We start from the raw sequence: 22,946 nt of genomic DNA, 5'->3' as shown, positions 1-22,946 counted from the left end.
TTCTACTTTTGTTAGGTCCATACCATTTCTGTCCTTTATTGAGCCCATCTTTGCATGAAATGTTCCCTTGGTATCTCTAATTTTCTTGACGAGATCTCTAGTATTTTCCATCCTATTTTTCCATCTATTTCTTTGCATTATTCACTTAAGAAGGAAGGCTTTCTTATATCTCCTTGATAGTCTCTGGAACTCTGCATTTGGTTGGGTATATCTTTTCCTTTCTCCTTTGCCGTTCATTTCTCTTCTTTACTCAGGTATTTGTGGGCTTCCTCAGACAACCACTTTGCCTTATTGCATTTCTTTTTCTGAGGGATGTTTTGGTCTCCACCACCTATACAATGTTATGAACCTCCAGCCATAGTTCTTCAGGCACTCTGTCTGCCAGATCTAATCCCTTGAATCTATTTGTCACCTCTACTGTGTAATCATAAGGGATTTGATTTAGGTCCTACCTGACTGGCCTAGTAGTTTTTCCTGTGTTCTTTAATTTGAGTGTGAATTTTGCAATTAGTTCATGATCTGAGCCATAGTCAGCTCCAGGTCTTGTTTTTGCTGTCTGTGTAGAGCTCTCCATCTTTGGCTTCAAATAATATAATCAATCTGATTTTAGTATTGACCACCTGGGGATGTCCATGTGTAGTGTCGTCTCTTGTGTTGTTGGAAGAGGGTGTTTGTTATGACTAGAGCATTCTCTTGGCAAAACTGTTAGCCTTTACCCTTCTTCATTTTGTACTGCAAAGTGAAACTTACCTGTTACTCCAGATATCTCCTGTCTGCCTACTTTTGGATTCTAGTCCCCTATGATGAAAAGGACATCTTTTTTGGGTGTTAGTTCTAGAAGATCTTCTAGGTTTTCATAGAACCATTCACCTTAAGTTTCTTAAGCATTATTGGTTGGTGCATAGACTTGGATTACTGTGATGCTGAATGGTTTGCCTAGGAAATGAACCGAAATCATTCTGTTGTTTTTGGCATTGCAGCCAAGTACTGTACTTCAGACTCTTTTGTTGACTATGAGGGCTACTCTATTTCTAAGGGATTCTTGCCAAAGTAGTAGATATAATGCTCATCCGAATTAGATTTACCTATTCCTGTCCATTTTAGTTCACTGATTCCAAAGATGTCGATATTCTATCTTACCATCTCCTGCTTGACCATATCTAATTTACTTGAATCCACAGACTTAGCATTCCACATTTCTATACAATATTGTTCTTTATAGCATCAGACTTTACTTTCACCACCAGACAGACACATCCACAAGTGAGAATTGTTTCTACTTTGTCCCAGCCACTTCATTCTTCATAGAGCTCTCTCTCCCCCATTAGCTTATTGGACACCTACCACCCTGGGATGCTCATCTTCTAGTGTCACATATTTTTGCCTTTTCATGGGCCTTTGCTCTGGCCCCCAGGCAACATGTTGACTGACTCCCAGCAGCTGATGAACGTTTACCTGCTCAACAAGGACCAGCAGGGGGACAACCAGGGTGCTGGCCGTGTTGTCTGGCAACGTAGAGCAGCTGAAGAGGGCATATCCTTGCTAGTTAGGGCCTGACAAAATGTGATTCACTGAAGAAGGGAATGGCAAACCACTTCGGTATTCTTGCCTTGAGTACCCTGTGAACATAGTGAAAAAGGCAGCAAGGAAAAGAACAGCTGAAGCTTTGGTTGGTCCCATGGGATATATGGGGAACTTAATATAGTTAAGAACAGAAGACTTTAAAATATATGCATAAAGGAAAAAAATCACATTTCTTAGTGCTTCCTTCTGTCTACAGTATTTTTTTGACCTTGAGGGAATTATACTTACAAAAGATGAGGTGATCTAAGTAACAAATTATCAAGACGTTTGTTAACTTTGTTGAGAATTGAAATGATTCCTGATTTTACCAGCACCTCCTTGACATATCTCTAACCTAGTCTGCTTATAGGGATTATTGCCATTTTTTTTCCTTTTCCCTTGTTATTATTGGACAGTGGCACTGATGCGATGACCATGCTTTTATGTCTTATCTGCCAAGGTTGGTCTATGGGCTGGGAGAGAAAATGAGAACTCTGTCAGGGAAGGAGTACCCATAGTGTAGTCCATATGTTTCCATGAGAAAATAGGGAAAGCAGGTGGGATCTTAGTTGGAGTAAAAGAACAAATGACAACTCAATTCATGACAGTTTATATTTTTGGTATCTGGATCATCATGCGCTTTCCCATCATCTCACAACCTGTCCCCTACTCTACTCCTTGGTTTGAATTTTTTTTGCCATCGTGATTTCTCTTTTTCCCTTCCTTTTCTTTCTTCTCACTCCCTTTCCCCCTCCCATTTCTTCATCCTTCCATCTTGGTTTCTTCCTCCTCCTCCCCATCCCCTCTTTGTTCTTCCTCTTTCTTCTCCATTAAGCTCCTTCCCCTGTCCCCATTTATCTCATATGGAGAGTATAATTTGTTCTTTGTTCTATAATTTCTTAGCTCTATAATTTGTTCATCCCTCCCTCCTCCACAAACTTTGCCTTTGTAGTCGACAGAATCCCTCCCATTAAGAGCAGGTAAGCCCTAAGCAAGGCATTGAGAATAGTGGCTCTGCTCTGGATAAGAAATGGAACAAAATTTCTCCAGGACAGATATTGGAGTGGGTAACCATTCCCTTCTCCAGTGGATCTTTGCATCTTAGGGATTGAACTTGGGTCTCCTGCTTTGCAAGCAGATTCTTCACTGTCTGAGTCACCAGGAATGCTCCTAATAAGACTTAAGCAAAGCATTGAGAATGGTGGCTCTGCTCTGGATAAGAACTGAAACAAAATTTCTCCAGGGCAGGTAGGCAGATTAATGTGGTTGCTCAGGGCTCTCTTTTCTTTAAACATAGACTTGACTTTCCTCCAGGAATTTGGAGTAGGGAACTCATCCCCACCATGCTATGGAAACAGTTTGTTCAGATAAGTGAATGCTAAACATAATGAACTCCTTAATTTATTGGTTGTGGGTGAGGAAACAAAGGCTCTGCAGTGGAGACTTTATTCCTCTTTTGTACGGATTTTAATGCTGTGGCACAGGCATTCATTCCCCATCCTGGACACAGTTGTGAATTGAGATTAGTACTTAAATCTACATTACCGCAAAAATAGACCACGTGTGAGAAACAAGTTACACAAAACTTTGCAAAGCAACGCGTCAACAAGTCTAACTCAATTTGGCACAGTACAAATTGAAAACAGAACTGCCCGCTACCTGTATTATTTGCCACAAAATGGCTTTTTAGAGTAAGTATAGTTAAGGTTGCAATGATTTCATTGATTAAAGTTAACATCTATTTAAAGGATGATAACTGAATTTGGCATCAGAAATGCCAGGTTCCAATCCTGTTTAGCTATGAAAATTTTGGTAAGTTAAAAATTTCAATTTCATAATCATGAAATAAAATTAGAAACAGGATGTTACTGAAAAATAAAGTAATTTAAATCTTGGTATCATGTGCAAGGTAATACATAATTTTAAAATGTTGACTTAAGAAATGATAAGTGCAGATCAAACTAAAGGTAATGCCAAGCCTTCATTCGTTTACAAATATTTAATATATATTTGAAGTGTATTTTAATTTTGATGGCCTTTTAAGAATAATATAACATTGTGAAATTGATTTATACTATTTATTTACCCAGCTTGATGTCATGTAAGGAAGTTTATCTAAAATGTGGGTAAATATTTGCTTTATTCTGTAAATAAATTATAGCTATCACTGTGTTTGATTTTTCTTTGCGACTGTATAGTCCATGGAATCCTGTTGGCCAGAATACTGGAGTGGGTAGCCTTTTCCTTCGCCAGGAGATCTTCCCAACACAGGTCTTCTACATTGTAGGCAGGTTCTTTACCAGCTGAGCCACTAGGGAAGGCCAAGAATACTGGAGTGGGTAGCCTATCCCTTCTGCAGCAGATCTTCCTGACCTGGGAATCAAACCAGGGTTTCCTGCATTGCAGGCAGATTCTTTATCAACTGAGCTATCAGGGAAGCCCAAGCAAGGCTTCTCCAAGGGCAAAGCAGAAGCCCCCAACAAGATGGTAGGAGGGGTGAACTCGCATTTAGAATTAAACCCCATACCTGCCAGAGATTCTCAGAGGGCTCAAATAAAACCTTGTGTGTAGCCAGACCTGTGTTTGAGTCTCCTGTAGAGGTACTGGTCAGCAGTGGCCTGCAGCAGGGACAGGGTCACTGGGTGCAGCTACCTGGGTCACACAGCCTGGGGTATAAGCCCTCTTGGAGGAGGTCGCCATTAACCCCACCATAAAGCTGCCAAGCAGACGACCCACAAACTGCAGAACAATTATACCAAAGAAATTCTCACACTGTTGAGAAAGTTCTAGGACCCACAGCAAATTTACCACCCTGGGGATCTGGCAAAGGGACTGAGAATGCCCAGATAATTTGACTTTGGAGGCCAGTGGGATTTGATTACAGAACTTACACAGGGCTGGGGAAACAGACTCTTGGGGCACAAACAAAACTTTGAGTGCACCAGGATCCAGAAGAAAGGAGCACTGACCCCACAAGAGACTGACCCAGACTTGCCTGTGAGTGTCCAAGAGTCTGCAGCAGAGGCATGGGTCAGCAGTGGCCTGCTGCAGGGTTGGGAGCACTGAGTGTGGCAGTGCATGCACAGGACCTTTTGGAGGAGGTCGCCATTATCTTCATTACCTCCACCATAGTTTGGCCTCAGGTCAAACAACAGGGAGGGAACAGAGCCCTGCCCATCAACAGAAAATTGGATTAAAGATTTACTGAGCATGGCCAGGGCCATCAGAATGAGACCCAGTTTCCCCCACAGTCAGTCTCTCCCATCAGGAAGCTTCCATAAGCTTCTTATTCTTATCCATCAGAGGGCAGAAAGACTGAAAACCACAGTCACAGAAAACTAATTAAACTGATCACATGGACTACAGCCTTATCTAACTCAATGAAACTATGAGTCATGCATGTAGGGCCACCCAAGACAGATGGGTCATGGTGGAGAGCTCTGATGAAACATGGTCCACTGGAGAAGGGAATGGGAAACCACTTCAGTATTCTTGCCTTGAGAACCCCATGCACAGTATGAAAAGGCAAAAATAGGACACTGAAAGATGAAATCCCCAAGTTGGTAGGTACCCAATATGCTACTGGAGAAGAATGGAGAAATAACTCCAGAAAGAATGAAGAGATGGAGCCACAGCAAAAACAATGCCCAGTTATGGATGTGGCTGGGGAAGGAAGTAAAGTCCGATGCTGTAAAGAGCAATATTGTATAGCAACCTGAAATTTAGGTCCATGAATCAAGGTAAATTAGAAGTGGTCAAATAGGAGATAGAAAGAATGAACATCGATGTTTTAGGAATCAGTGAACTAAAATTAACTGGAATGGGCGAATTTAAATCAGATGACCATTATATCTACTACTGTGGGCAGGAATCTCTTAGAAGAAATGGAGTAGCCCTCATAGTTAACAAAAGAGTCTGAAATGCAGTACTTGGGTGCAATCTCAAAAATGACAGAATGATCTCTGTTCATTTCCAAGGTAAACCATTCAATATCACAGTAATCCAAGTCTATGCCCCAACCAGTAATGCTGAAGAAGCTGAAGCTGAATGATTCTATGAAGACCTACAAGACCTTCTAGAACTAACACCCCCAAAAGATGTCCTTTTTATGATAGGGGACTGCAACGAAAACTAGGAGGTTAAGAGATACCTGGATTAACAGGCAAATTTGGCCTTGGAGTACAAGATGAAGCGAGGCAAAAGCTAACAGAGTTTAGCCAAGAGAATACACTGGTCATGGCGAACACACTCTTCCAACAACACACGAGAAGTCACAACACATGGACATCACCAGATGGTCAATACCGAAATCAGATTGATATTTTTGCAGCCATAGATAGAGAAGCTCTATACAATAAGAAAATCAAGACCAGGAGCTGACTATGGCTCAGATCATGAAGTCCTTATTGCAAATTTCATACTTAAATTGAAGAAAGTAGGGAAAACCACTAGGCAATTGATGTATGACCTAAATCAAATCCCTTACAATTATACAGTGGAAGTGACAAATAGATTCAAGGTATTAGATCTCATAGAGTGCCTGAAGAACTATGGAGGGAGGTTCGTGGACATTGTACAGTAGGCGGTGATCAAGACCATCCCCACCGGCCCCCCAAAAATGCAAAAAGGCAAAATGGTTGTCTGAGGAGGCCATACAAATAGCTGAGAAAAGAAGAGACATGAAAGACAAAGGAGAAAAGGAAGAATATACCCATTTGAATGCAGAATTCCAAATAGCAAGGAGAGATAAGAAAGCCTTCCTTAGTGATCAATGCAAAGAAATAGAGGAAGACAATAGAATGGGAAAGACTAGAGATCTCTTCAAGAAAATTAGAGATACCAAGGTAAAGCGTCTGTCTACAATGCAGAAGACCTGGGTTCGATCCCTGGGTTGGGAAGATCCCTTGGAGAAGGAAATGGCAATCCACTCCAGTACTATTGCCTGGAAAATCCCATGGACAGAGGAGCCTGGTAGGCTACAGTCCATGGGATCGCAAAGAGTTGGACACGACTGAGCGACTTCATGTTTATGTTTCACATTCATGTTCAAGGGAACACTTCATGCAATGATGGGCACAATAAAAGACAGAAATGGTATGGACCTAACAGAAGCAGAAGATATTAAGAAGAGGTGGCAAGAATACACAGAAGAACTGTACAAAAAAGATCTTAATGACACAGATAGCCAAGAAGGTGTAATCACTCATCTAGAGCCAGACATCCTGGAATGTGAAGTCAACTGAACCTTAGGAAGCATCACTAGTGGAGGTGATGGAATTCTAACTCTGTCAGCCTTTGCTCTGCTTCATTTTGTACTCCAAGACTGAATTTGCCTGTTACTCAAGGTATCTCTTGACTTCCTACTTTTGCATTCCAGTCTCCTTTAATGAAAAGGACATCTTTTTTGGGTGTTGGCAATATTTCATTCTCTTTTATGGCTGAGTAACATTCCATTGTACCTATATATCACACCTTCTTAAGCCAATCGTCTGTTGATGATTACTTGGGTTGCTTCCATATCTTGGTTATTGTAAATAGTGCTGCTATGAACATTGAGGGGGTGCATGTATCTTTGAAATTATATATATATATATATATATATATATATACATACACATATAACCAGGATTGAAATGACTGGATCTAGTGAATTCTAGTTTTAGTGTTTTAAAACTAAAACTTCATACTTTTTTCCATAGTACTTACCCCAATTTACATTCCCACCAGTAGTATAAAAGTGCTAACCTTTCTTCCCATCCCCTCCAGCACTTGTAATTTGTAGACTTTTCAATGATCACCATTTAGACAGGTGTAAGGAAAAATCTCATTGTGATCTTGTCTTGTAATTTTCTGATTAGCCATGTTGAACATTTTTTCACATTCCTGTTAGCCATCTGTATGTCATCTTTGGAAAAATATTCAAATCTGCCTATTTTTTGATTGGATTATTATTTTGATACTGAGATGTATAAGCTACTTATAAATTTTGGATATTAGTCCCATTATTTACAGATATTTTCTCCCATTCCCTTAGGTTATCTTTTTATTTTGCCAATGACTTCCTTGCTATGTATAAACTTCTAAGTTTGATTAGATCCCATTTGTTTATTCTTTTATTTCTTTTGCCTTGTGGAAAAGATCTAAGAAGATATTGCTATGATTTATATCAAAGAGCATTTCACCAATATTCTCCTGTAGGAGTTTTATGGTGTCATGTCTTACGCTTCGGTCTTTAAACTTTTGAATTTCTGCATACGGTATGAGGAAATGTTCTAACTTCATTGCTTTACATGTAGCTGTTCAGCTTTCCCAGCACCAATTATTCAACAGACTCTTTTCTCCATTGTATATTCTAGCCTCCTTTGTCATAGATTAATTGACTATAGATGGGTGGGCTTAGTTCAGAGCTCTGTTTTCTGTTCTCTTGATCTGTGTGTCTGTATGTATGCCTGTACCATGCTGTTTTGATTAATATTGCTTTGTAGTATAGCCTGAAATCTTTTTTTCCCCTCAGGATTGTCTATTTATGGTTTTTGTGTGTGTGTGTTTACATATAATTTTTTTTTGTTTATTTGTTATAGTTCTATGAAAAAATATCCTGGATATTTTGATAGGGATTGCATTAAATCTGTAGGTTGCTTTGGGTAGTATGAGCCATTTTAATAATAATGATTCTTCTAGTCAAGTGTACAGGCTACCTTTTCATTTCTTTGACTCATCTTCATAACCTTTATCAATGTCTTATAGTTTTCAGTGCATTGGTCTTTCACCTTCTTGGTTAAGTTTATTTCTAGGTAATTTTTGATGAAATTTAAATGAGATTGTGTGTTTACTTTCTCTGATATGTTGTATTTCTTTACACAAAAAATGAAATATTTCTGTATATTTAATTTTGTATGCTACAACATTGGGCTCATAGATTGAACTTGGAACTATTCCCTCCTCTTCAAAGTTTTGGAATAATCTGAGAAGGCTAGGTATAATTTTTTATATGTTTGGTAGAATTTCCCAGTGAAGTCCAGTGTCTTTCTTGATAGTCCAGTGCTTTGAGGAAACTGGCATGGATTTTTTTTTTTTTTTTTAAGAGGACAAAATAGATGAAGTTGTGGTTAAAAGGAATGTATGTGTACCAAGGCCTTTGTAATTTTATAATAAGTTTGTATAATATACTGCATGAAAAGTACCTTGTAGCATTTCTTCTCAATACTATAATTTCCTTAGAAATTAGTTTGAAAGCCATAAACAGGGCCTGTAATAGAGGAACTATAGAGGTGTCATTTGTAATTAAGACACAAATAACATATGTACTTCTACAAGTTGCCAGGTGTTGGTGTTATACATTATAGACTGTAATTTTTAGATGTTTTGGAAAAGAACATAAATGTTTTCAAAAAGTTTAATGAAATGAATAGTTGCCAGAAAAGTCAAACTGCTTAAAGCCTTATTGTGCTAATACTAAAAATGGGGTTATGGTTTTTTTTTTAGGAAATTAGTATTATCACACTGAAAGTATGGGTTGTCCAAGACTATTGGTGTTATTTAAAAATTTTTTTAAGGTGTTCTGCATATTTCGAATAAAATCTTGATGTAGTTCAGGAGCTGGAAACATTGTAACAAACAATGTTCTGGCCTTTAAATTAGTTGCTAGGAAACTTAAGACCAAAGTCAACTTGAAGAGCACTGCTGCTGCTCTGCTTTACTGCAACATGTTAATACAACAGGGTCGTTTGCTTCCTGCCTTTGAAGACCTCTGTCCAGAAGGGTCTTTTGCTAAGTCACTGAGATTCATTCCAAAGGGTCAGATGCTGAACACTCAGACTGATGGCATGGACCATGTGATAAAAATGGAGGCAGTATGTGTAGTCGAGATCTTGAATGCAAGGGCTTTTTCTGTCAGCTGCCATGATTGACAATGCTACTTGTTTAAGTTGTTCTTTCCCAGAAGGCTCCTTGAGAATTACTTTGTGGTCCTTACTGACACCTTTAAACTTTCAATAACCATTATTCTTACACTTATTTTTTAATCCTGTCATAACATTTTCCATCAGAATTATATTGATTTTTGTGAAAAATATAAAAATCCTCATAATGACTGGATGTCTTCTATTTCTACCAGAAATAAAAGCTATTAAAATGCTTGCACATCTTCCTCAAACTGGTAGTATGCATTTAAAATACTTTCGTAATAATAAATACCACATGGACATATGTAGCCAGTAAAGGGTTTCCGTTTTTATGACACTTTCTTCTCAAAAACAGACATATTCTTTAAAGGAAAAAAAAAAAAAAATTGCCAGCTCTGAATTGATTGACATTTGTTTACTTAACTCTCTCCTTTTGAAAGCCTGCACACCTATTTCAACCTTGAACAGTTTCCAACTGTGGTATACTGGAACATTTTTTCATTTATTAAGTTCAGTGTTGCCAACCCAAACAAAGTATAATCAGCGATGATCCGAGCAGACCAAGCTGTCTAGCACCATACAATGTATCTGCATACTAATTTCCAAATTCCCTCACATTTCCAGAGAACTAATGGGATCATTTTCATTCTGTTACAGCAACTCAACAGTTACTGAATCACCATCTGTGTTTTCGTTAACCTGAATCAGATATGAATTCTGTTATTGCAAGGTAGAGCAGCTTGTTTAATGATTCTTAATCTTTTCTTTAATTAAATCATGCAGCCAACCTGAAAAATCTATCTTAATGCAAATTAGGAGCTTTTTTGGCATTCGCTTACAGTAATGCACTAATAAGGTTAATTTATGAAGGTTCTCTTCCAGTCTGTACAGATGATATTTGTTCACTGCATATTTTTAGCATATTGTCCCTTTTTGTAATATTTTAAGTAATAAAAACATAGCTATTTTTCACTTACACAAATGAGAGATACTGTAAGCAGCACTCTGTTAACCAAAACTAAGTACAAAAAATATAAAGAATTCTAGATAAGAAGAGAATTCATTTTGTTGAGTTTCAAATGCCAATTCTCTGGAAATAACTGTCTCTCTCTAATCATTTTCTAATCATTTTCTTTTTTCTTAGATATATGAAAAGGCAGAGAACTGAATAATTAGAGGAGTACTTACCTTGAACATGTTTTTCCTTTTGGACATTAGTTAGTAATATAAAAAGTAAATAAAATAGTATAAAATTATCCTATCAAAACTTTGCAGTTACATACTTATTACAAGTTATATTTTTAAAATTTAAAAATACCTCATCTACATGATATTTTCAATTAGGTATTATAATAAATATTTCTTGTAATGCTAAATTCAGTATAAATACACAATCATGGAGCTGGAATAGATTATAAGAACTAGTTCAGGATAAAAACAAATAGCAGCTTGTAAGAACAGTGGGATTAAAAGTTAATGAATGAAAGAATAATACTAACTTTACTATTCTAATATTTACAAATGGGGCTTTTCTTTATGATAGAGTTAGCCACTGTATGAATTAGTCTTCTCTTAATCTAGATTTAGCATTTGAATAACACCAAAGATGGTTAATTAAAGAAAGAAAGAAAGAAATTGAAGTCCCTCAGTCATGTCCGACTCTGTGACCCCATGGACTGTTGCCTACCAGGCTCCTCTGTCCATGGGATATTCTAGGTAAGACTACTGGAGTGGGTTGCCATTTCCTTCTCCAGGGCATCTTCCTGACCCAGAATGAACCTGGATCTCATTCACTGTAGGCAGATGCTTTACCGTCTGAGCCACTAGGGAAGATTAATTAAGGCAGAATACAAATAATCTGCCTAAATTTGTTATGATAAGCATACGAATTTGAGAGCAACATATATGCTAAGCATATTACACACATATACATGTAGTGATGTGAATAGAAACAGGACATAGTTGTCCTTAAAATCTTTAATTTATTGGAAGGATTACTAACTTTGCACTCACAAGGTTTTCGAATGTGACTTCAAGTAGGTGGCAGTATTTTCTGAAGTAGTTATCTTCCTTGCCTGCCTGCGTGTATGCTAAGTCACTTCAGTCATGTCTGACTCTTTGCAACCCTGTGGACTGTAGCCCACCAGATGAGATTCTCCAGGCAAGAATAATGGAGTGGTTTGCCATTCCCTCCTCCAGGGGATCTTCCCGACCCAAGGATCAAACCCACATCTCCTCCATCTCCTGCACTGGCAGGCAAGGTTTGGCTAACTGGCATAACTGTATACTAGTTAGATTGTATACTAGTTATTCACTAAGAATGAACTCATCTTTTAAAAGATTACTAATAACTTCTACCCCGTGTTACATTTCAAAATATCCTACAGTAGAATGCATTTAACCTATGAAATAAACTGTATAACTTGTTTTTTGTTTTGACCTCACCTCTCTCCATGATATATAGACTCAATTCCTAAATAGTTGTGTGATGAAATATATTTTAATAGCACAACTTGTTTCTTTAGAAAATAATTGGGTATAGGTTATATCCAAAAGGAAATTTCCTTATCTGTTATTTAGGTGGAAAATTAAAAATTTTTTTAAATATCTTTTAGGTGATTTCATTATGGAATTCTGTAATATGAGTATGTCATTCATCCCCCAAAGCACTGGAATAAGGTATAAGTAAAAGAGTGTAGTGGCCTTAAACAAAGTAATAAATTGTAATGCAAATCTTGACCTGTGGGTTTATATCTACTAGACTTTGAAAAGATAAAAACAAACTGATTAATGAGGTTACAAATATATTATTGCCTTTAACTTCCAAACTCCAGGATGGCTGTTGACTATATTATACCTCTAGGTTAAATTCATTCCAGAGGGAACTGGGCCCAACAGAAAGCATGAGTCATTTAGAGAATAATGATATAGCTTAATTATAATTAGAAGCAAAGCAAGACACTGGTGTTCAATTGCCATTAGCAAGCAGGATAAGGTATTTCAAATACTTTGGGTCAGAGATTAGAAGATATATTAAAGATGTTCTTGATACGAGTGAGATCCTCTTATTTGAAACCAGATGACACAGAAATAGTTTTATCTAGGAAATTTGTAAGTTACATTGCCTTTTTATTTCTTTGAGGCAGAATCTATAAAATGCTGAATTATTACCTTACAGTAAAGCTGCTATTTTGAGAATTTTAAACTAATATTGACTGCTGTCAGATCAGTTTCTAGATTTATTGACTTCAGAAGTAAATATAAACTGAGGTGAAGGTGAGGTCAGATCAATATTTATCTTGTGAATCAATAGATTCTGATATTAACAAAACTGAAGTTCAATAAATGTATGAGGTTGATAGAGAAAAAACTTATCAAAAAGTTTAGTTTTGAAATTTCCTTAGCAAAATTGACTTGCCAGTTTTAAATATGCGATTTTATCATGTCATCAGGGTATACAGAAGAAAGTAATTCTGCATAGTAGTCCTGAGAACTTAAACTATATAATAGACATTGGCAACGTTCCTGTGTAGAGTCTTCTCTTGTGTTGCTGAAAGAGGGTGTTTGCTATGACCAGTGTGATCTCTTGGCAAAACTCTGTTAGCCTTTTCCCTGCTTCATTTTGTACTCCAAGGCCAAATGTGCCTGTTACTCCAGGTATCTCTTGACTTCCTACTTTTGCATTCCAGTCCCCTATAATGAAATCTTTTTTGGGTGTTAATTCTAGGTCTTGTAGGTCTTCATAGAACCATTCAGTTTCAGCTTCTTCAGTATTACTGGTTGGGGCATAGACTTGTATTACTGTGATATTGAATGTGGTGACTTGGAAACAAAAAGAGATCATTCTGTCATTTTTGAGATTGCACCCAAGTACTGCATTAGGTGGCTTAAAACTCAACATTTGGAAAACTAACATCACGGCATCAGGTCCCATCACTTCATGGCAAATAAATGGGGAAACAATGGAAACAGTGACAGACTTTATTTTGGGGGGGCTCCAAAATCACTGCAGATGGTGATTGCAGCCATGAAATTAAAAGACACTTACTCCTTAGAAGAAAAGTTATGACCAACCTAGATAGCATATTAAAAAGCAGAGACATTACTTTGCTAACAAAGGTCCATCCAGTCAAAGCTATGGTTTTTTCCAGTAGTCATGTATGAATGTGAGAGTTGGACTATAAACAAAGCTGAGCACTGAAGAATTGATGCTTTTGAACTGTGATGTTTGAGAAAATTCTTGAGAGTCCCTTGGACTGCAAGGAGATCCAACCAGTCAACCCTAAAGGAAATCAGTCCTGAACATTGGAAAGACTGATGCTGAAGCTGAAACTCCAATACTTTGGCCACCTGATGTGAAGAACTGACTCATTGGAAAAGACCCTGATGCTGGGAAAGATTGAAGGCAGGAGAGGTGGATGGCAGAGGATGAGATGGTTGGATGGCATCACTGACTCAAAGGACATGAGTTTGAGCAAGCTCTGGGAGTTGGTGATGGACAGGGAAGCTTGGTGTGCTGCAGTCCATGGGGTCTCAAAGAGTCGGATATGACTGAGTGACTGAACTGATAGACTGATACGGAATGTTTCTGTCTCCATGAGACACATGTTTTTTCAGTCATATGTTATCAAAGTTCTTTCCTCATTTTACCTCTTATTTACCTGCCTCAGAAAGAAAAAAATTGGAAAATGTTTGCTGAAGAGAAATTTTGTTCAACTTTTGATGCAACATCATTTAAATGTGGTTCCTGAGATGAACTATAATTTCTTGTTTACTTGTATCTTCATCTTTATAGCTCCTGTGTGCTCCAAGGTACTAATATGTCCTAGTCCACTCAGGCTGCTATAACAAAATATCATAGACTGGGTAGCCATAAGGAATAGAAACTTATTTTTCATGGTTCTGTAGGCTAGCAGTCTGAGGTCAGGGTGCCAGTATAGTTGAGTGAGGGCCCTTTTCCAGGTTGTAGACTTTTCATTGTGTCCTCACAGGATGGAAGTGGGCAAGGGAGCTCTGTTTTCTCTTTTATAAGGATATCAATCTCATGACCTAATCACCCCCAAAGCTTTTTAATGACTAATATCATTGCATTGGGCATTAGGATTTCAACATATGAATTTAGGGGAAAAATAAACATTCAGACTGTAGCACTTGCATACTGTAACACAAAATTTTAATTTTTTATTTTTATACAACTTTAAAGGTTACTTTCCAGTTAGTTATTACAAAATACTGGCTCTATTCCCTGTGTTGTACAGTACACTGTGCCTTATACCCGAGAGTTTTGTATCTCCCCCTTCCCATCCTTATATTGCCCTGCTGCTAGTAACTACTAGTTTGTTCTTATATCTGTGCATCTGCTTTTTTGTTATATCCAGTAGTTATATTTTTTAGGTTCCACATATGACTTATACCATACAGTTTTTTCTAACAAATTTCACTTAGCCGAATGCCCTCCATCCAAATCTATCCATGCTGCTACAAATAGCAAAATTCAGTTCTTTTATGACTGAGTAGTATTCCACTGTGTGTGTGTGTGTGTATCTCACACTTTCATTCGTTCATCTGTTGATGGACGCTTAGGTTGTTTCCACATCTTGGCAATTGTAAGTAATGCTTCTATGACCACTGGAATGCATGTGTCTTTTCAAATTTATATTGTTTATTATTTTTTCAAATATATACCCAGGAGTGGAATTTCTAGGTCTTCTGGTACACAGAGCCCTGGTGGCTCACATGGTAAAGAATCTGCCTACCTATGCAGGAGACTCAGCTTCTATCTCTGGGTTGGAAAGATCCCTTGGAGAAGACAATGGCAAACCACTCCATATTCTTGCCTGGAGAATTCCAAGGACAGAAGAGCCTGGCAGGCTATAGTCCATGGAGTCGCAAAGAGTCTGACATGACTGAGCAACTGAACATGTATGCATGTTAGTGCTATCTGTATTTTTTGAGAAAATTCCATCCTGTTTTTCCCACAGTGACTGCACCGATTTACACTTCTACCAGCAGTGTACAAGGGTTCTCTTTTTTCCAAATAATTGTCAACATTTGTAATTTGTGTTCTTTTTTATGATAGTCATTCTGACAGGTGTGAGTTGACATCTACTGTGGTTTTCATTTGCATTTCCCTGATGATTAGTGATGAGCATCTTTTCATGTCCCTGAAAGCATGAGCATCTTTTTATCTTCATTTCCACTTTAGAAAAAAATGTCTGTTCAATTCTATTTTCAACTGAATTGTTTATTTTTTGATATTAAGTTATATAAGCTGTTTATGTATTTTGAATATTAATACCTTATTTGCATCATTTGGAATTATTTTCTCTCATTTGCTCTGTTGTATTTTTCATTTTCTCAGTGGTTTCCTTTTCTATAAAAAGCTTTTACAATTTTCCATTATTTTAATATTTTAATTTTATTGAAGTATACTTGATTCACAGTGTTGTTAGCTTCAGGTGTACAGTGAAGTAATTGTTATATATGTACATATATTCAATATTTTATAAATTATTTTTTCATATAGGGTATCTCAGCATATAGTTCCCTGTGCTATACAGTAGGTCCTTGCTGGTTATCTGTCTTACAAATAGTAGTGTGTGTGTATGTGTGTGTGTTCATCTGAAGCTCCTGATTTATTCCTCCCCTGCCACATTTCCACTTTAACTGGGAATTTGGTGACTTTAAGTTTGCTTTCAATATCTCTAAGTCTGTTTATGTTTTGTAAGTAAGTTCATTTGTGTCTTTTTTTAAAATTTAGATTCCACGTATAAGTGATATTTGTCTTCCTGTCTGACTTCAGTTAGTATGATAATATCTTGGTCTATCCATATTGCTGCAAATGGGATTATTTCATGTTTATGACTGAATAATATTCCATTGTATGTATGTGTATATATATATAATGTAAATCACCGGGCTTCCAGGTGGTGCAATGCTAAAGAATCCACCTGCCAATGCAGGAGACAGAGACATGGGTTTGATTCTTGGGTCAGGAAGATCCTCTGGAGGAGGAGGAAATGGCAACCTACTCCAGTATTCTTGCCTGGAAAATTCCATGGACAAAGCAACCTGGCAGGCTACAGTCCATGGAGTCACAAAGAATTGGACATGACTGAGCAACTGAGTGCTCACACACACACACAAATATTAATATACCACATCTTTTTTATCCATTCCTCTGTTGATATTTAGGTTATGGCTTGTCTGTTTTGATGCAATGAACATTGGAGTGTGTGTATCTTTTCAGATTATGGTTTTCTCCAGATATATGACCAAGAGTGAGACTACTGAATCATAGGAATAGCTCTGAATTTAGTTTAAGCAAGCTTCATCCTGTTCTCCATAATGGCTGTACCAATTTACATTCTTCCCAACAGTGTGTGTGTGTGTGTGGTGGGGCTGGGGGGGGGGTTCCCTTTTATTCACACCCCTTCCAGCCATTTATTGTTGGTAGACTTTTGGTGAAGGCCATTCTAACTGGTGTGAGGTGATACCTCATTGTAGTTTTGATTTGTATTTCTGATAATTAGTGATGTTGACATCATCTCATGTGCCTCTTGGCCATCTGGATTTCTTCTATGGAGAAATGTCAATTTAACTATTCTGCCCATTTTTGATTAGGTTATTTGTTTTTTGGATATTGAGTTACATTAATTGTTTATTCTGGAGATTAATCCCTTCTCAGCCCCTTAATTTTCAGATATTTATTCCCATTCTGTTGGTTTCCTTTTGTTTGTGGTTTCCTTTGCTGCACAGAAGCTTGAAATTTAATTATGTCCCATTTGGTTTTTGTTTGTTTGTTTGTTTTGTTTTCATTTTGATTATTCTAGGAGATAGATCTAAAAGATCTAAAAGATGTTGCTGCAATTTATGTTAACAAGTGTTCTTGTGTTTTCCTTTAAGAGTCTTACAGTGTCCCAGCTTGCATTTAATTCTTTGATCCTTTTTGAGTTTATTCTTATGTAGAATGTTAGAGAATGTCCTTTTTTTTTTTTTTTAATGTGTCACTGTTCAGTTTCCCAGCACTTACTGAAGATACTTTTATCCATTGTATATTCTTGCAACTTTTGTTGTAGACTATTAACCAGAAACATGAGTTTATTTGGGGGCATTCTGTCCTGTTCCATTGATCTATATTCCTTTTTTTTTGTGCCAGTACCATACTTTTATGATTACCATAGCTTTGAAGTGTAGTCTGAAGTCAGAGAGGCTGATTCCTCCTGCTCAGTTTTTCTTTCTCAGGACTGTTTTGGATCTTTGGGGTCTTTTCTGTTTCCTTGTAAATTTAAAATTTTTTTTTCTACTTCTGTGAAAATGCCATTGGTAATTTGCTAGAGACTGCATTGAATCTGTAGATTGCCATGGATAATGTAGTCATTTTAACAATATTGATTTTTCTAAATCAAGAACCTGGTATATCCTTCCATCTGTGTCATCTTTTGATTTCTTTCATCAACATCTTACAGTTTTCAAAGTACAGGCATTTTGTCTCCTTAGGTAGGTTTATTCCTACTTATTTTATGCTTTTTAATGTGATGGCAAATGAGATTATTTCCCTAGTTTCTCTTTATGATCTTTTGTTGTTAGTGTATAGGTATATAAGTGATTTCTGTGCATTAATTTTGTATTGTGCAACTTTACTGAATTCACTGGTGAAGTCTAGTAGTGTTCCAGTAGCATCTTAAATGTATATGTATAGTATTGTGTCATCTGTAAACTGACAGTTTTATTTCTTTTCCAATTTGGTTTTCTTTCTCTTCTGATTGCCATGGCTAGGATTTCCAAAACTATATTGAATACAAGTGGCAAGCGTGAACATCCCTGTCTTGTTCCCTTTGAGGGAATGGTTTCAGCTTTTAGCCATTGAGAATAATGTTAGCTGTAGGTTTGTCATATATGGCTTTTATTATGTTGAGGTATGATTCCTCTATTTTCATTTTTTGGAAAGCTGAATTTAGCCAAAAGCTATTTCTGCCTCTGTTGAGATAATCATGTGATTTTTATTCTTCACTTTGTTAATGTGGCATATCACACTGATTTGTGGCTTTTGCAGAATCCTTGCATCCCTGGGGTTGATCCCACTTGATTATGGTATATGATCCTTTTAATATATTGTTGGATTTGGTTTGCTAGTATTTTGTTGAAGATATTTGCATCTATGTTTACCTATGATATTGGCCTGCAATTTTAACTTTAATTAGGTCCCATTTGTTTATTTTTCATTTACTTTAGGAGACAGGTCCAAAAAATATTGCTACAATTTATGGTAAAGACTGTTCTGCCTGTTTTCCTCTAGTTTTGTAATATCTTCACTGCTGTTTAATTAGCAAGTCTATTATTTCCTGATAATTCCTGATTTCAGATTCTTGAATCTTCTCAATCCCTCATGTAAGTTCCAGGTAATAAAAAGTTGGCCCAATGTCTATTGAAGGCCACATATGGGTAGGAAAATATAAGTGAAAAATTCACAGAACATATGATCTGTGCCCTTCACACTCTTTGTTCATCAAATATGGAATGGCAGAGCATCCTAGACACTGAAAAATATTTAGAAAGCATTGTGTAGTTAATTAAGGATTATTAAATTGCAAAACATGTGGATGAGGCCCAGAGATATGAAGTGTGGTCACATCAGGGAAGACTGTTGAGGTCCTAAATAAAATGAACAAAGAAAAACCAAGAGAACAGAGAAGAGAAGAGATGAATCTTTGTCAGAACATTTTATGAAATGAATATTTTGATTTAGAAAGTTATTACAGAAAAATTCTTGCAGGCAAATTTACAAAATCTTACATACAAATTCTAAGCCGGAATATGACCTTCATTATTACAGATTGTCACATTTTTCTCAGTCAATAGAAAATTTGTCCTTGTCTCAAATTCTGTATCCTAATGAGTAAGCTCTTCTCTTTAGTCATACGTCTTTCAGCTTTTGGAGAACAGAGAATATGATTTATGTATTCATTACACCACCTTCAGTGCCAAGGAAAATACTTTGTACATAGTAGGTCCTCCTTCAACAATGTTATTGGTCAAATAAAGCTTCAGTGAAAATTTCCATTTCTGTGGTACATCAGTACTGCCTTCAACTAGAATCGGCTGTTAATGTATTCCCTAAAAAGCTTCATACCTAGATGTCTAGGAAAAAAGATACTTCTGCATTTCTTAATTAAACTTGTTTTATTTTTACTCTTTCTTTTGTGTTCCTAAGACATTTTGGATATGACTCGAATATAACGTACATCACAGTGTAAAGAAATATTTATCTGTCTTCTTGCTATACTAGATTATGTTTTTCTGAAGAGAACGGACTGTATCTTCTTTTCTTGGCATCTATGGAAGGAAATGTTAGATCTTAAGTATCGGTGACTCAATCTTTGTTGAAATAGAATCCTTAAATATAGAAAATTGTGATAAATGAGTTATTATAATGAAACAAATTCTACCAAATGAGGAGGGAAAACTTTTAGGACTGCTTCTTTTTGCTGTGAAGACACCTCCTTAATTTGTGAAAAGTAGGAGGAAGATAGAAGACTGTAAATTCTTTGGTTTTTAACATGTCCTCTAATTTTGGCAGATTTTATCAGGTCTTTTGCACATAGCTGATTTACTTTCAAGTACGAAAACAAATTCTCATAGGTTTACAGGCTAAGTGAAAAAAACTTTATATTTTAGTGTGAATGCTAGTAACTTTGAAGTACATGCTTATCTGAATAATCCAAACATAAACTAACAGGAATTACGTTTTTTTTAAAAAATGCAGCAAAGAAAAGACTGGTAAGTGTTAGCAGGTAGAGAGGGGGGACCAAAAAGAAGACAACCATTTCAAGGTATAGAAGTTCATTGTTAACTTGACAGACAGTTCTAATTGACAACATCAAAATGCTTCTTTGAAACTTAGGAGCTATGCTTTACTCAGAGGTGAGGATTATGTGTTTGTCAAAGTGTGGTCTGTGAGTAGGGTGACCATATTATCATCCAAACCTAACACTCTCAAGAGTCCAAGGGGGCATTCTTAATATGCTTATCACTAACATTAAGAACGGGCCTCCCTGGTGGCTCAAATGGTAAAGAATCTCTGCCTGCAATGCAAGAGACCTGGGTTCCATCCCCAGGTTGGTAAGATTTCCTGGAGGAGGGCATGGCAACCCTCTCCAATATTCTTGCCTGGAGAATCCCCATGGACAAAGGAGCCTGTCCTGGTGGGCTACAGTCCATGGGGTAGCAAAAAGTCAGACACGACTGAACAACTAAGCACAGTACAGCATTAAGAAGAATGCTGGGGTAATCTAGTTCAGTTGGGCTAGATCATCACCCTGAATAGACCACTTGTAATGGTATTATCTAGGGTATTTTAAAATGTGAATTCCAAGCTCTAGTCTAATCTCACTGCATAAGACAGAATCCCTAAATCTGGACTGGGATTCCACTTTCTAAGAAGTACCCTAGATGGTACAAATGTACATTTTTATGTTGTGGAAGTTGGAGTTGAAATGATTGGTCAAAAAGATGAAATTCTACAACCTACCCCTTCATGCTGAGTTCACACTTGCCAGAGACAATTTTACTCCTAACAACACCTAATATGTCAGACTCATGGTTCAGTAAGATTTGAAAGATTTATGATATAAAATTTTATAATAGGGACATGTATTGACCTACAGATCCCCTATTTTATAATTATGGTCCATAAAATCAGGCTAAGATGAAGCCTAGCCTTCATACAAATTTAGATGCTTTTGCTATATATACCACCAATGCCTCCTGGTGACAGCCCCTTCTCCCACAAAGAATATCACTCCCAATCCCTAGGATCCCCAAACCAGTAACTATACAATAGAAAGAGACAAAGTTTCTGCCCTTAAAAAATAAGGATTAAAAACAGAATCTTGAAAGCAAGTATTTTAAAATCACAACTTTTAACTGAAAATACTTCAAGATCACATTAACTTAACATACATTCCAATAGATTCAACTAAAATATCTTTCTCAGAAAATATATATTCTCAGAAAAAGTTTTTCAAAGTCTGTCACTTGCACATATCACTCACTACAGTGATTTCTATCATGTAAAAGGCAGAGCACAACATCAACCAGAACTCAAGAAGAAATAAATTTATATTCAACTTTTCCAAAGCATGACTCTTATTGTGCTTTTTTTCTAAAGAATGCTTATCTGCCAAGAAATAAGCAAGGGCAGGAACAACCAACTATAACAAGAGGAAGGTTGTTATTTTAGCATCACTTGTGATAATATGCAGATTTCTATATTTAAAATGAAAACATTAAAATTACAGCTTAAATGTTTAAGTATGATTTGACCTAAAATAAAGGAAATAAATTTACCAGTTGTAGTTTCTCAATGCTGAAAAGACTGTCTCATCTAGAACAAAAAAGGAACCATTTGTTTGATATCATTTTTGATGAATTATTAATTTTATCACAGCTAAGATGACAGCTAATATTAGAACATTGAATTATTAATTTTCAAATGTGCAATAAAAAAGCAGAATAAACATAAACTGAGAAGTGTTTTACGTATGGGTTACATTGCTCACATAGTCTATTTAAGAAACATACCAAAGGAAACAGAAGGAATTAAAAATCTTGTCAACACTTCTGATGAATTCGTTTACTCAGTACTTTCTATGCCACTTTAAAATATAAAGCACAAATAACATTGCATACTGATAATAAATGTTATTATTGAACACTAAAGATATACATTATCCATATTGCAAATCATCTTTGTGTAGTTCCAAGCAGGATAGTTAAATTACAAAGTGCTAATAAGAGTGAGAAACATCTGTGGTCTTAAAGAATTCACCTCTAATCTTTCCAGGATTATTTTATGGAGAGATGAAAATTGTTTCTTCAGAATAGCTTCCAGTTGGTTTTTTAGCCATTATGTTTTGTCATGACAATTATTCCTGTTATTTCATAGAATAAAACTCAGAGAGCCTCCAGTCTTCCTCAACTGTTTAAAGTGGTGAAGTTTCAGTCCAAAAGTAAGGATAGAATCTAAGCAGCTCTGTCGCAGTAGGGACCAGTGCTGGGTGCTGTCGAATACCTTTCCAGGAACCTCGCCTGAACTCTTGAGCCTTCCAAGCCTTAACACTCGACTTCTGAATAAGAAAGTGTTTTCTTGGTGTCATAAGCACTCCAGCAGTGTATAACAGAATCACTGCTCAGAGCAAAGGGAAAATTATGGAAGATGCAGAGGGGAATGCAGACTGATGGATATTTTTAGGACATGATTCCCTGTCAGAAGGAAGAAACCAGTTGTTCATCCCAGAGTTCACAGGATTTAATCTGGATAAAGGGTAATTTTTTTTATATCCATTAAAATATTTGTTTGAAATGATGCCATTTGTTATTTAGGCACATGGAACAGGGAGTACAAAAAGAAAGATAGTTTCACAAGAGTAATTTTTTTTTTTTCTTTTCAGTGAGGTAGGACTGTAGGTAATAAATAAT

General features: G+C 36.6%; 1 long non-coding RNA gene across 1 annotated transcript in view; it reads left to right on the top strand.

Moving 5' to 3' along the window:
* The window catches only part of LOC129646466 (uncharacterized), a 367,507-nt gene that overhangs the window by 338,960 nt on the left and 5,601 nt on the right, over window positions 1-22,946 (top strand). The gene's annotated exons all lie outside the window — the stretch shown is intronic.

This window comes from Bubalus kerabau, chromosome 3 (genome assembly GCF_029407905.1).
Source record: "Bubalus kerabau isolate K-KA32 ecotype Philippines breed swamp buffalo chromosome 3, PCC_UOA_SB_1v2, whole genome shotgun sequence".
Taxonomy (NCBI): Eukaryota; Metazoa; Chordata; class Mammalia; order Artiodactyla; family Bovidae; genus Bubalus; species Bubalus kerabau.
The sequence above is the reverse complement of the archived record's forward strand: the minus strand, read 5'-3'. Positions and strand labels throughout refer to the sequence as shown.